The following is an 11,045-nucleotide window of genomic DNA, read 5'->3' on the forward strand; positions in this document are numbered from 1 at the left end:
AAACTTTGTTTTATGCTGTTTTTTTTAAGTATGGAGCTTTATTTGTTTCTGCTGTGCAGCACCTTGTAACTTGGATTTGAAAAGTGCTATAAACAAAGTTATTGTAATTATTTTTTCCAAAGATTGGAATCAATCAATATTCAGATCACGAACGTGGATCTGAATCCTGACATGAACCAGAAGAACTTCATCATTTAACTGAACATTTCTCAACAATAACCGATGGTACAAAGATCAGAACCAGGATCCACATCCAGACTCAGATGAGGACTTTTATTATCCTTGTTTTATATTGAAATCTCTTGTACGTTGTGTATCACTTCTTTCTTACTTTCTTGTTTGGTAAAGTAAAATAAGTCCAAAGAGAGAGAGCTAGCTGGCTTTGATCAAGCAAGCTAGCTAGCCTTACCTTACTTAGCTGTACCGTAATCCCTTGAAGGTCGTTGTGTTGAAGTCGGACAAATGCGGAAATTCACGACGGGAAACGAACGCAACGAGATTTCGGACGCTTTGAACGTTTTTTAGTTTCGGTTTATTGAACACACACACAGACACATTTCTCACGTACCTCAGATGGCTGAGGCGAGGTTTGAACCCACAACTCTGGGTCTCCAGTCGGCGTCCTTCCCCACTGGACCATCTTCAGTACCGATGAAGACCAACAACCAGAGAGAGGAAGAAGATCTGACTGAGGGAGGAACTTTCAGAAGATCCACCAACATCAGTCTGGAGAGGAAACTCTGGATGATGGACTTCCTGTCTGGTTCCATGGAACCGAGACTGCAAGACGAGTACACGGGATTTTTGAACGCCTGCACCCCAACGTGTCTCTGTGGCGCAATTGGCTAGCGCGCTCGGCTGTTAACCGAGAGGATGGTGGTTCGAGCCCACCCAGGGACGGTCAATATTTAGGCGTCTGAAGTGCAAGCTCTATCCGTGCTCTTTGAACTTGTTGGTCCGCTGCAAAGGCCCTCTTGTCAAACAGGACCAGTGCCACTTTGTCCCTTGGCCTCGCTAGTCCAAGCTCATCCCTTTCTCCTCTTGTGGCTCCAGAGGCCTCAACCGTGTCCGCTTTTCCGCTGGTCAAAGCGGAAGAGATCCTGGGTTCAAATCCCAGCGGTGCCTAAGTGGAGTTTTCAATAACGATACGCCACTTCCCAAGGACAAAAACCAGAATAACCTCATGTGCGTTCTACGCAGCTTCAAGAAAAACGCGAGTGAGCGAGTAGAACGTGGCAATCCTAAGAACTGATTCCAAAACCAGACCACCTGAAACAGGTAGCGCAGTTGCCTGCGGCGGGTGCTGTGGCTTAGTCGGTGAAAGCGCCTGTCTTGTAAACAGGAGAACCTGGTTTCAAATCCCAGCAGTGCCTCTACAGCTTAATGTGTCCACGGGAACCTCTACCTATTCAAATCTGAAAACAGGAAATTGCTCCCTGCTTTGGTAAGTTCACTTAAACATCCTCTGACTGAATCAGCTCAGTGTTTCCAGAATCTGTCCTTTGATGTACTGGTCATTACTGACTTCTGTCCCGGTGATCTCACCAGAGGCTGCTCTACATTCTCTAAACCATGGAAGACAAACAAGTGCTATTGCGGGTGAGACCTATTTTACCAAACAATAATTGGTAGAAATTGCTGGCCTTGAATATACAGAAACCAACTGCTTCCTGTTATAGCAGCTTCACCAAGGAATGAATATCCTCTGGGACAGGTGTTCTGGGTTCAAGTCCTGCTGTGGAAGAGAGATTGCTTTCCAACATAAACACTCTGGACTTCTGAGTGGTGTGAATACGATGACGAACCCTGTCCTTGTGTTCTCTGTGGACTAATGGCTAGTGTTCTTGCCTTCCACCTAAAAGATCTAGCTTCAAGTCCACTTGCAGTAAACTCTGGTTTTGTTTTATGTTCATAATTCTGATCTGATGTGTCATTTGAAATCACTGAAAGGTCCGCTCTCAGGTGTAGCAGCACCTTCGCAGGTGTTCAGTGCCACAGATTAGCATGCTGAATGTGACGCAAGCATCAGAGATCACCAGAACATGGACGTGTTTCCAAAGTGAGAAGCAGGGATTCAGTTCTTCCACCTTGGATCCAGGTGGATCCAGATGATCAAGTCCCCTAGGTGCTTCTCCTGCAGGGGGATTCTAAGCAGCTGTTATGATGCTGGAGCTGAGAGCTCTGCAGGTTCAGAGATTATGAATCCAGACAGACTGCAGCTTTAAACATGAGCTGTGACAGAGAGACATTCTTCATGAGTACTAGTACGATGTGATTGGGAGCAGTCCAGTCTCCCTTCAGCAGAACCACAATGGACCAGCGCACTGTAGGAAGTAAAACATGTCTGCTGCTGTTTCAGGAATCTTTCCACTGAAATCCACCTGCAGCATTATCCCTGTTAGAGATCACAGTGACCCCCTTCAGACCAGAGCTGGCTCCTTTAATAATCTCTCCACTAGGCCCGTCAGCTGTGGAAGTTCTCAGACAGGCAAACTCAGGGGCCTCTTTTAAATACTTTCTTAGGTCTCACTTTTATCCTATGGTGTTTTAATAAACTTTGTTTTATTGCTGTTGATTCATTTTTATTTTTTTTAAGTATGGAGCTTTATTTGTTTCTGCTGTGCAGCACCTTGTAACTTGGATTTGAAAAGTGCTATAAACAAAGTTATTGTAATTATTTTTTCCAAAGATTGGAATCAATCAATATTCAGATCACGAACGTGGATCTGAATCCTGACATGAACCAGAAGAACTTCATCATTTAACTGAACATTTCTCAACAATAACCGATGGTACAAAGATCAGAACCAGGATCCACATCCAGACTCAGATGAGGACTTTTATTATCCTTGTTTTATATTGAAATCTCTTGTACGTTGTGTATCACTTCTTTCTTACTTTCTTGTTTGGTAAAGTAAAATAAGTCCAAAGAGAGAGCTAGCTGGCTTTGATCAAGCAAGCTAGCTAGCCTTACCTTACTTAGCTGTACCGTAATCCCTTGAAGGTCGGTTGTGTTGAAGTCGGACAAATGCGGAAATTCACGACGGGAAACGAACGCAACGAGATTTCGGACGCTTTGAACGTTTTTTGAGTTTCGGTTTATTGAACACACACAGACACATTTCTCACGTACCTCAGATGGCTGAGGCGAGGTTTGAACCCACAACTCTGGGTCTCCAGTCGGCGTCCTTCCCCACTGGACCATCTTCAGTACCGATGAAGACCAACAACCAGAGAGAGGAAGAAGATCTGACTGAGGGAGGAACTTTCAGAAGATCCACCAACATCAGTCTGGAGAGGAAACTCTGGATGATGGACTTCCTGTCTGGTTCCATGGAACCGAGACTGCAAGACGAGTACACGGGATTTTTTGAACGCCTGCACCCCAACGTGTCTCTGTGGCGCAATTGGCTAGCGCGCTCGGCTGTTAACCGAGAGGATGGTGGTTCGAGCCCACCCAGGGACGGTCAATATTTAGGCGTCTGAAGTGCAAGCTCTATTCGTGCTCTTTGAACTTGTTGGTCCGCTGCAAAGGCCCTCTTGTCAAACAGGACCAGTGCCACTTTGTCCCTTGGCCTCGCTAGTCCAAGCTCATCCCTTTCTCCTCTTGTGGCTCCAGAGGCCTCAACCGTGTCCGCTTTTCCGCTGGTCAAAGCGGAAGAGATCCTGGGTTCAAATCCCAGCGGTGCCTAAGTGGAGTTTTCAATAACAATACGCCACTTCCCAAGGACAAAAACCAGAATAACCTCATGTGCGTTCTACGCAGCTTCAAGAAAAACGCGAGTGAGCGAGTAGAACGTGGCAATCCTAAGAACTGATTCCAAAACCAGACCACCTGAAACAGGTAGCGCAGTTGCCTGCGGCGGGTGCTGTGGCTTAGTCGGTGAAAGCGCCTGTGTTGTAAACAGGAGAACCTGGTTTCAAATCCCAGCAGTGCCTCTACAGCTTAATGTGTCCACGGGAACCTCTACCTATTCAAATCTGAAAACAGGAAATTGCTCCCTGCTTTGGTAAGTTCACTTAAACATCCTCTGACTGAATCAGCTCAGTGTTTCCAGAATCTGTCCTTTGATGTACTGGTCATTACTGACTTCTGTCCCGGTGATCTCACCAGAGGCTGCTCTACATTCTCTAAACCATGGAAGACAAACAAGTGCTATTGCGGGTGAGACCTATTTTACCAAACAATAATTGGTAGAAATTGCTGGCCTTGAATATACAGAAACCAACTGCTTCCTGTTATAGCAGCTTCACCAAGGAATGAATATCCTCTGGGACAGGTGTTCTGGGTTCAAGTCCTGCTGTGGAAGAGAGATTGCTTTCCAACATAAACACTCTGGACTTCTGAGTGGTGTGAATACGATGACGAACCCTGTCCTTGTGTTCTCTGTGGACTAATGGCTAGTGTTCTTGCCTTCCACCTAAAAGATCTAGCTTCAAGTCCACTTGCAGTAAACTCTGGTTTTGTTTTATGTTCATAATTCTGATCTGATGTGTCATTTGAAATCACTGAAAGGTCCGCTCTCAGGTGTAGCAGCACCTTCGCAGGTGTTCAGTGCCACAGATTAGCATGCTGAATGTGACGCAAGCATCAGAGATCACCAGAACATGGACGTGTTTCCAAAGTGAGAAGCAGGGATTCAGTTCTTCCACCTTGGATCCAGGTGGATCCAGATGATCAAGTCCCCTAGGTGCTTCTCCTGCAGGGGGATTCTAAGCAGCTGTTATGATGCTGGAGCTGAGAGCTCTGCAGGTTCAGAGATTATGAATCCAGACAGACTGCAGCTTTAAACATGAGCTGTGACAGAGAGACATTCTTCATGAGTACTAGTACGATGTGATTGGGAGCAGTCCAGTCTCCCTTCAGCAGAACCACAATGGACCAGCGCACTGTAGGAAGTAAAACATGTCTGCTGCTGTTTCAGGAATCTTTCCACTGAAATCCACCTGCAGCATTATCCCTGTTAGAGATCACAGTGACCCCCTTCAGACCAGAGCTGGCTCCTTTAATAATCTCTCCACTAGGCCCGTCAGCTGTGGAAGTTCTCAGACAGGCAAACTCAGGGGCCTCTTTTAAATACTTTCTTAGGTCTCACTTTTATCCTATGGTGTTTTAATAAACATTGTTTATTGCTGTTGATTCATTTTTATTTTTTTTAAGAATGTGACGCAAGCATCAGAGATCACCAGAACATGGACGTGTTTCCAAAGTGAGAAGCAGGGATTCAGTTCTTCCACCTTGGATCCAGGTGGATCCAGATGATCAAGTCCCTAGGTGCTTCTCCTGCAGGGGGATTCTAAGCAGCTGTTATGATGCTGGAGCTGAGAGCTCTGCAGGTTCAGAGATTATGAATCCAGACAGACTGCAGCTTTAAACATGAGCTGTGACAGAGAGACATTCTTCATGAGTACTAGTACGATGTGATTGGGAGCAGTCCAGTCTCCCTTCAGCAGAACCACAATGGACCAGCGCACTGTAGGAAGTAAAACATGTCTGCTGCTGTTTCAGGAATCTTTCCACTGAAATCCACCTGCAGCATTATCCCTGTTAGAGATCACAGTGACCCCCTTCAGACCAGAGCTGGCTCCTTTAATAATCTCTCCACTAGGCCCGTCAGCTGTGGAAGTTCTCAGACAGGCAAACTCAGGGGCCTCTTTTAAATACTTTCTTAGGTCTCACTTTTATCCTATGGTGTTTTAATAAACATTGTTTTATTGCTGTTGATTCATTTTTATTTTTTTTAAGAATGTGACGCAAGCATCAGAGATCACCAGAACATGGACGTGTTTCCAAAGTGAGAAGCAGGGATTCAGTTCTTCCACCTTGGATCCAGGTGGATCCAGATGATCAAGTCCCCTAGGTGCTTCTCCTGCAGGGGGATTCTAAGCAGCTGTTATGATGCTGGAGCTGAGAGCTCTGCAGGTTCAGAGATTATGAATCCAGACAGACTGCAGCTTTAAACATGAGCTGTGACAGAGAGACATTCTTCATGAGTACTAGTACGATGTGATTGGGAGCAGTCCAGTCTCCCTTCAGCAGAACCACAATGGACCAGCGCACTGTAGGAAGTAAAACATGTCTGCTGCTGTTTCAGGAATCTTTCCACTGAAATCCACCTGCAGCATTATCCCTGTTAGAGATCACAGTGACCCCCTTCAGACCAGAGCTGGCTCCTTTAATAATCTCTCCACTAGGCCCGTCAGCTGTGAAGTTCTCAGACAGGCAAACTCAGGGGCCTCTTTTAAATACTTTCTTAGGTCTCACTTTTATCCTATGGTGTTTTAATAAACTTTGTTTTATTGCTGTTGATTCATTTTTATTTTTTTTAAGTATGGAGCTTTATTTGTTTCTGCTGTGCAGCACCTTGTAACTTGGATTTGAAAAGTGCTATAAACAAAGTTATTGTAATTATTTTTGTCCAAAGATTGGAATCAATCAATATTCAGATCACGAACGTGGATCTGAATCCTGACATGAACCAGAAGAACTTCATCATTTAACTGAACATTTCTCAACAATAACCGATGGTACAAAGATCAGAACCAGGATCCACATCCAGACTCAGATGAGGACTTTTATTATCCTTGTTTTATATTGAAATCTCTTGTACGTTGTGTATCACTTCTTTCTTACTTTCTTGTTTGGTAAAGTAAAATAAGTCCAAAGAGAGAGAGCTAGCTGGCTTTGATCAAGCAAGCTAGCTAGCCTTACCTTACTGAGCTGTACCGTAATCCCTTGAAGGTCGGTTGTGTTGAAGTCGGACAAATGCGGAAATTCACGACGGGAAACGAACGCAACGAGATTTCGGACGCTTTGAACGTTTTTTGAGTTTCGGTTTATTGAACACACACAGACACATTTCTCACGTACCTCAGATGGCTGAGGCGAGGTTTGAACCCACAACTCTGGGTCTCCAGTCGGCGTCCTTCCCCACTGGACCATCTTCAGTACCGATGAAGACCAACAACCAGAGAGAGGAAGAAGATCTGACTGAGGGAGGAACTTTCAGAAGATCCACCAACATCAGTCTGGAGAGGAAACTCTGGATGATGGACTTCCTGTCTGGTTCCATGGAACCGAGACTGCAAGACGAGTACACGGGATTTTTTGAACGCCTGCACCCCAACGTGTCTCTGTGGCGCAATTGGCTAGCGCGCTCGGCTGTTAACCGAGAGGATGGTGGTTCGAGCCCACCCAGGGACGTCAATATTAGGCGTCTGAAGTGCAAGCACTATCCATGCTCTTTGAACTTGTTGGTCCGCTGCAAAGGCCCTCTTGTCAAACAGGACCAGTGCCACTTTGTCCCTTGGCCTCGCTAGTCCAAGCTCATCCCTTTCTCCTCTTGTGGCTCCAGAGGCCTCAACCGTGTCCGCTTTTCCGCTGGTCAAAGCGGAAGAGATCCTGGGTTCAAATCCCAGCGGTGCCTAAGTGGAGTTTTCAATAACGATACGCCACTTCCCAAGGACAAAAACCAGAATAACCTCATGTGCGTTCTACGCAGCTTCAAGAAAAACGCGAGTGAGCGAGTAGAACGTGGCAATCCTAAGAACTGATTCCAAAACCAGACCACCTGAAACAGGTAGCGCAGTTGCCTGCGGCGGGTGCTGTGGCTTAGTCGGTGAAAGCGCCTGTGTTGTAAACAGGAGAACCTGGTTTCAAATCCCAGCAGTGCCTCTACAGCTTAATGTGTCCACGGGAACCTCTACCTATTCAAATCTGAAAACAGGAAATTGCTCCCTGCTTTGGTAAGTTCACTTAAACATCCTCTGACTGAATCAGCTCAGTGTTTCCAGAATCTGTCCTTTGATGTACTGGTCATTACTGACTTCTGTCCCGGTGATCTCACCAGAGGCTGCTCTACATTCTCTAAACCATGGAAGACAAACAAGTGCTATTGCGGGTGAGACCTATTTTACCAAACAATAATTGGTAGAAATTGCTGGCCTTGAATATACAGAAACCAACTGCTTCCTGTTATAGCAGCTTCACCAAGGAATGAATATCCTCTGGGACAGGTGTTCTGGGTTCAAGTCCTGCTGTGGAAGAGAGATTGCTTTCCAACATAAACACTCTGGACTTCTGAGTGGTGTGAATACGATGACGAACCCTGTCCTTGTGTTCTCTGTGGACTAATGGCTAGTGTTCTTGCCTTCCACCTAAAAGATCTAGCTTCAAGTCCACTTGCAGTAAACTCTGGTTTTGTTTTATGTTCATAATTCTGATCTGATGTGTCATTTGAAATCACTGAAAGGTCCGCTCTCAGGTGTAGCAGCACCTTCGCAGGTGTTCAGTGCCACAGATTAGCATGCTGAATGTGACGCAAGCATCAGAGATCACCAGAACATGGACGTGTTTCCAAAGTGAGAAGCAGGGATTCAGTTCTTCCACCTTGGATCCAGGTGGATCCAGATGATCAAGTCCCCTAGGTGCTTCTCCTGCAGGGGGATTCTAAGCAGCTGTTATGATGCTGGAGCTGAGAGCTCTGCAGGTTCAGAGATTATGAATCCAGACAGACTGCAGCTTTAAACATGAGCTGTGACAGAGAGACATTCTTCATGAGTACTAGTACGATGTGATTGGGAGCAGTCCAGTCTCCCTTCAGCAGAACCACAATGGACCAGCGCACTGTAGGAAGTAAAACATGTCTGCTGCTGTTTCAGGAATCTTTCCACTGAAATCCACCTGCAGCATTATCCCTGTTAGAGATCACAGTGACCCCCTTCAGACCAGAGCTGGCTCCTTTAATAATCTCTCCACTAGGCCCGTCAGCTGTGGAAGTTCTCAGACAGGCAAACTCAGGGGCCTCTTTTAAATACTTTCTTAGGTCTCACTTTTATCCTATGGTGTTTTAATAAACTTGTTTTATTGCTGTTGATTCATTTTTATTTTTTTTAAGAATGTGACGCAAGCATCAGAGATCACCAGAACATGGACGTGTTTCCAAAGTGAGAAGCAGGGATTCAGTTCTTCCACCTTGGATCCAGGTGGATCCAGATGATCAAGTCCCCTAGGTGCTTCTCCTGCAGGGGGATTCTAAGCAGCTGTTATGATGCTGGAGCTGAGAGCTCTGCAGGTTCAGAGATTATGAATCCAGACAGACTGCAGCTTTAAACATGAGCTGTGACAGAGAGACATTCTTCATGAGTACTAGTACGATGTGATTGGGAGCAGTCCAGTCTCCCTTCAGCAGAACCACAATGGACCAGCGCACTGTAGGAAGTAAAACATGTCTGCTGCTGTTTCAGGAATCTTTCCACTGAAATCCACCTGCAGCATTATCCCTGTTAGAGATCACAGTGACCCCCTTCAGACCAGAGCTGGCTCCTTTAATAATCTCTCCACTAGGCCCGTCAGCTGTGGAAGTTCTCAGACAGGCAAACTCAGGGGCCTCTTTTAAATACTTTCTTAGGTCTCACTTTTATCCTATGGTGTTTTAATAAACTTTGTTTTATTGCTGTTGATTCATTTTTATTTTTTTTAAGTATGGAGCTTTATTTGTTTCTGCTGTGCAGCACCTTGTAACTTGGATTTGAAAAGTGCTATAAACAAAGTTATTGTAATTATTTTTTCCAAAGATTGGAATCAATCAATATTCAGATCACGAACGTGGATCTGAATCCTGACATGAACCAGAAGAACTTCATCATTTAACTGAACATTTCTCAACAATAACCGATGGTACAAAGATCAGAACCAGGATCCACATCCAGACTCAGATGAGGACTTTTATTATCCTTGTTTTATATTGAAATCTCTTGTACGTTGTGTATCACTTCTTTCTTACTTTCTTGTTTGGTAAAGTAAAATAAGTCCAAAGAGAGAGAGCTAGCTGGCTTTGATCAAGCAAGCTAGCTAGCCTTACCTTACTTAGCTGTACCGTAATCCCTTGAAGGTCGGTTGTGTTGAAGTCGGACAAATGCGGAAATTCACGACGGGAAACGAACGCAACGAGATTTCGGACGCTTTGAACGTTTTTTGAGTTTCGGTTTATTGAACACACACACAGACACATTTCTCACGTACCTCAGATGGCTGAGGCGAGGTTTGAACCCACAACTCTGGGTCTCCAGTCGGCGTCCTTCCCCACTGGACCATCTTCAGTACCGATGAAGACCAACAACCAGAGAGAGGAAGAAGATCTGACTGAGGGAGGAACTTTCAGAAGATCCACCAACATCAGTCTGGAGAGGAAACTCTGGATGATGGACTTCCTGTCTGGTTCCATGGAACCGAGACTGCAAGACGAGTACACGGGATTTTTTGAACGCCTGCACCCCAACGTGTCTCTGTGGCGCAATTGGCTAGCGCGCTCGGCTGTTAACCGAGAGGATGGTGGTTCGAGCCCACCCAGGGACGGTCAATATTTAGGCGTCTGAAGTGCAAGCTCTATACGTGCTCTTTGAACTTGTTGGTCCGCTGCAAAGGCCCTCTTGTCAAACAGGACCAGTGCCACTTTGTCCCTTGGCCTCGCTAGTCCAAGCTCATCCCTTTCTCCTCTTGTGGCTCCAGAGGCCTCAACCGTGTCCGCTTTTCCGCTGGTCAAAGCGAAGCAAAGAGATCCTGGGTTCAAATCCCAGCGGTGCCTAAGTGGAGTTTTCAATAACGATACGCCACTTCCCAAGGACAAAAACCAGAATAACCTCATGTGCGTTCTACGCAGCTTCAAGAAAAACGCGAGTGAGCGAGTAGAACGTGGCAATCCTAAGAACTGATTCCAAAACCAGACCACCTGAAACAGGTAGCGCAGTTGCCTGCGGCGGGTGCTGTGGCTTAGTCGGTGAAAGCGCCTGTCTTGTAAACAGGAGAACCTGGTTTCAAATCCCAGCAGTGCCTCTACAGCTTAATGTGTCCACGGGAACCTCTACCTATTCAAATCTGAAAACAGGAAATTGCTCCCTGCTTTGGTAAGTTCACTTAAACATCCTCTGACTGAATCAGCTCAGTGTTTCCAGAATCTGTCCTTTGATGTACTGGTCATTACTGACTTCTGTCCCGGTGATCTCACCAGAGGCTGCTCTACATTCTCTAAACCATGGAAGACAAA

The 11,045-nt window shown here is 45.7% G+C and overlaps 6 non-coding genes across 6 annotated transcripts; all 6 read left to right on the top strand.

Annotated features, from left to right (window-relative positions):
• The first annotated feature begins 826 nt into the window (after positions 1-826).
• On the top strand, positions 827-900 carry trnan-guu. Its single transcript has one exon. It is a non-coding gene; the product is annotated as a tRNA-Asn (tRNA).
• A 399-nt stretch (positions 901-1,299) lies between these two features.
• On the top strand, positions 1,300-1,373 carry trnat-ugu. The gene has a single exon. It is a non-coding gene; the product is annotated as a tRNA-Thr (tRNA).
• A 2,019-nt stretch (positions 1,374-3,392) lies between these two features.
• Positions 3,393-3,466, top strand: trnan-guu. Its single transcript has one exon. It is a non-coding gene; the product is annotated as a tRNA-Asn (tRNA).
• Positions 3,467-7,130: 3,664 nt separating this feature from the next.
• Positions 7,131-7,204, top strand: trnan-guu. The gene has a single exon. It is a non-coding gene; the product is annotated as a tRNA-Asn (tRNA).
• Positions 7,205-10,283: 3,079 nt separating this feature from the next.
• Positions 10,284-10,357, top strand: trnan-guu. Its single transcript has one exon. It is a non-coding gene; the product is annotated as a tRNA-Asn (tRNA).
• A 403-nt stretch (positions 10,358-10,760) lies between these two features.
• trnat-ugu lies at positions 10,761-10,834 on the top strand. The gene has a single exon. It is a non-coding gene; the product is annotated as a tRNA-Thr (tRNA).
• The last annotated feature ends 211 nt before the right edge of the window (positions 10,835-11,045 follow it).

This window comes from Micropterus salmoides, unplaced genomic scaffold, assembly GCF_014851395.1.
Source record: "Micropterus salmoides isolate LMB-PRFRI ecotype aquatic unplaced genomic scaffold, ASM1485139v1 Ms_hic_scaffold_20, whole genome shotgun sequence".
NCBI classification, from domain to species: Eukaryota; Metazoa; Chordata; class Actinopteri; order Centrarchiformes; family Centrarchidae; genus Micropterus; species Micropterus salmoides.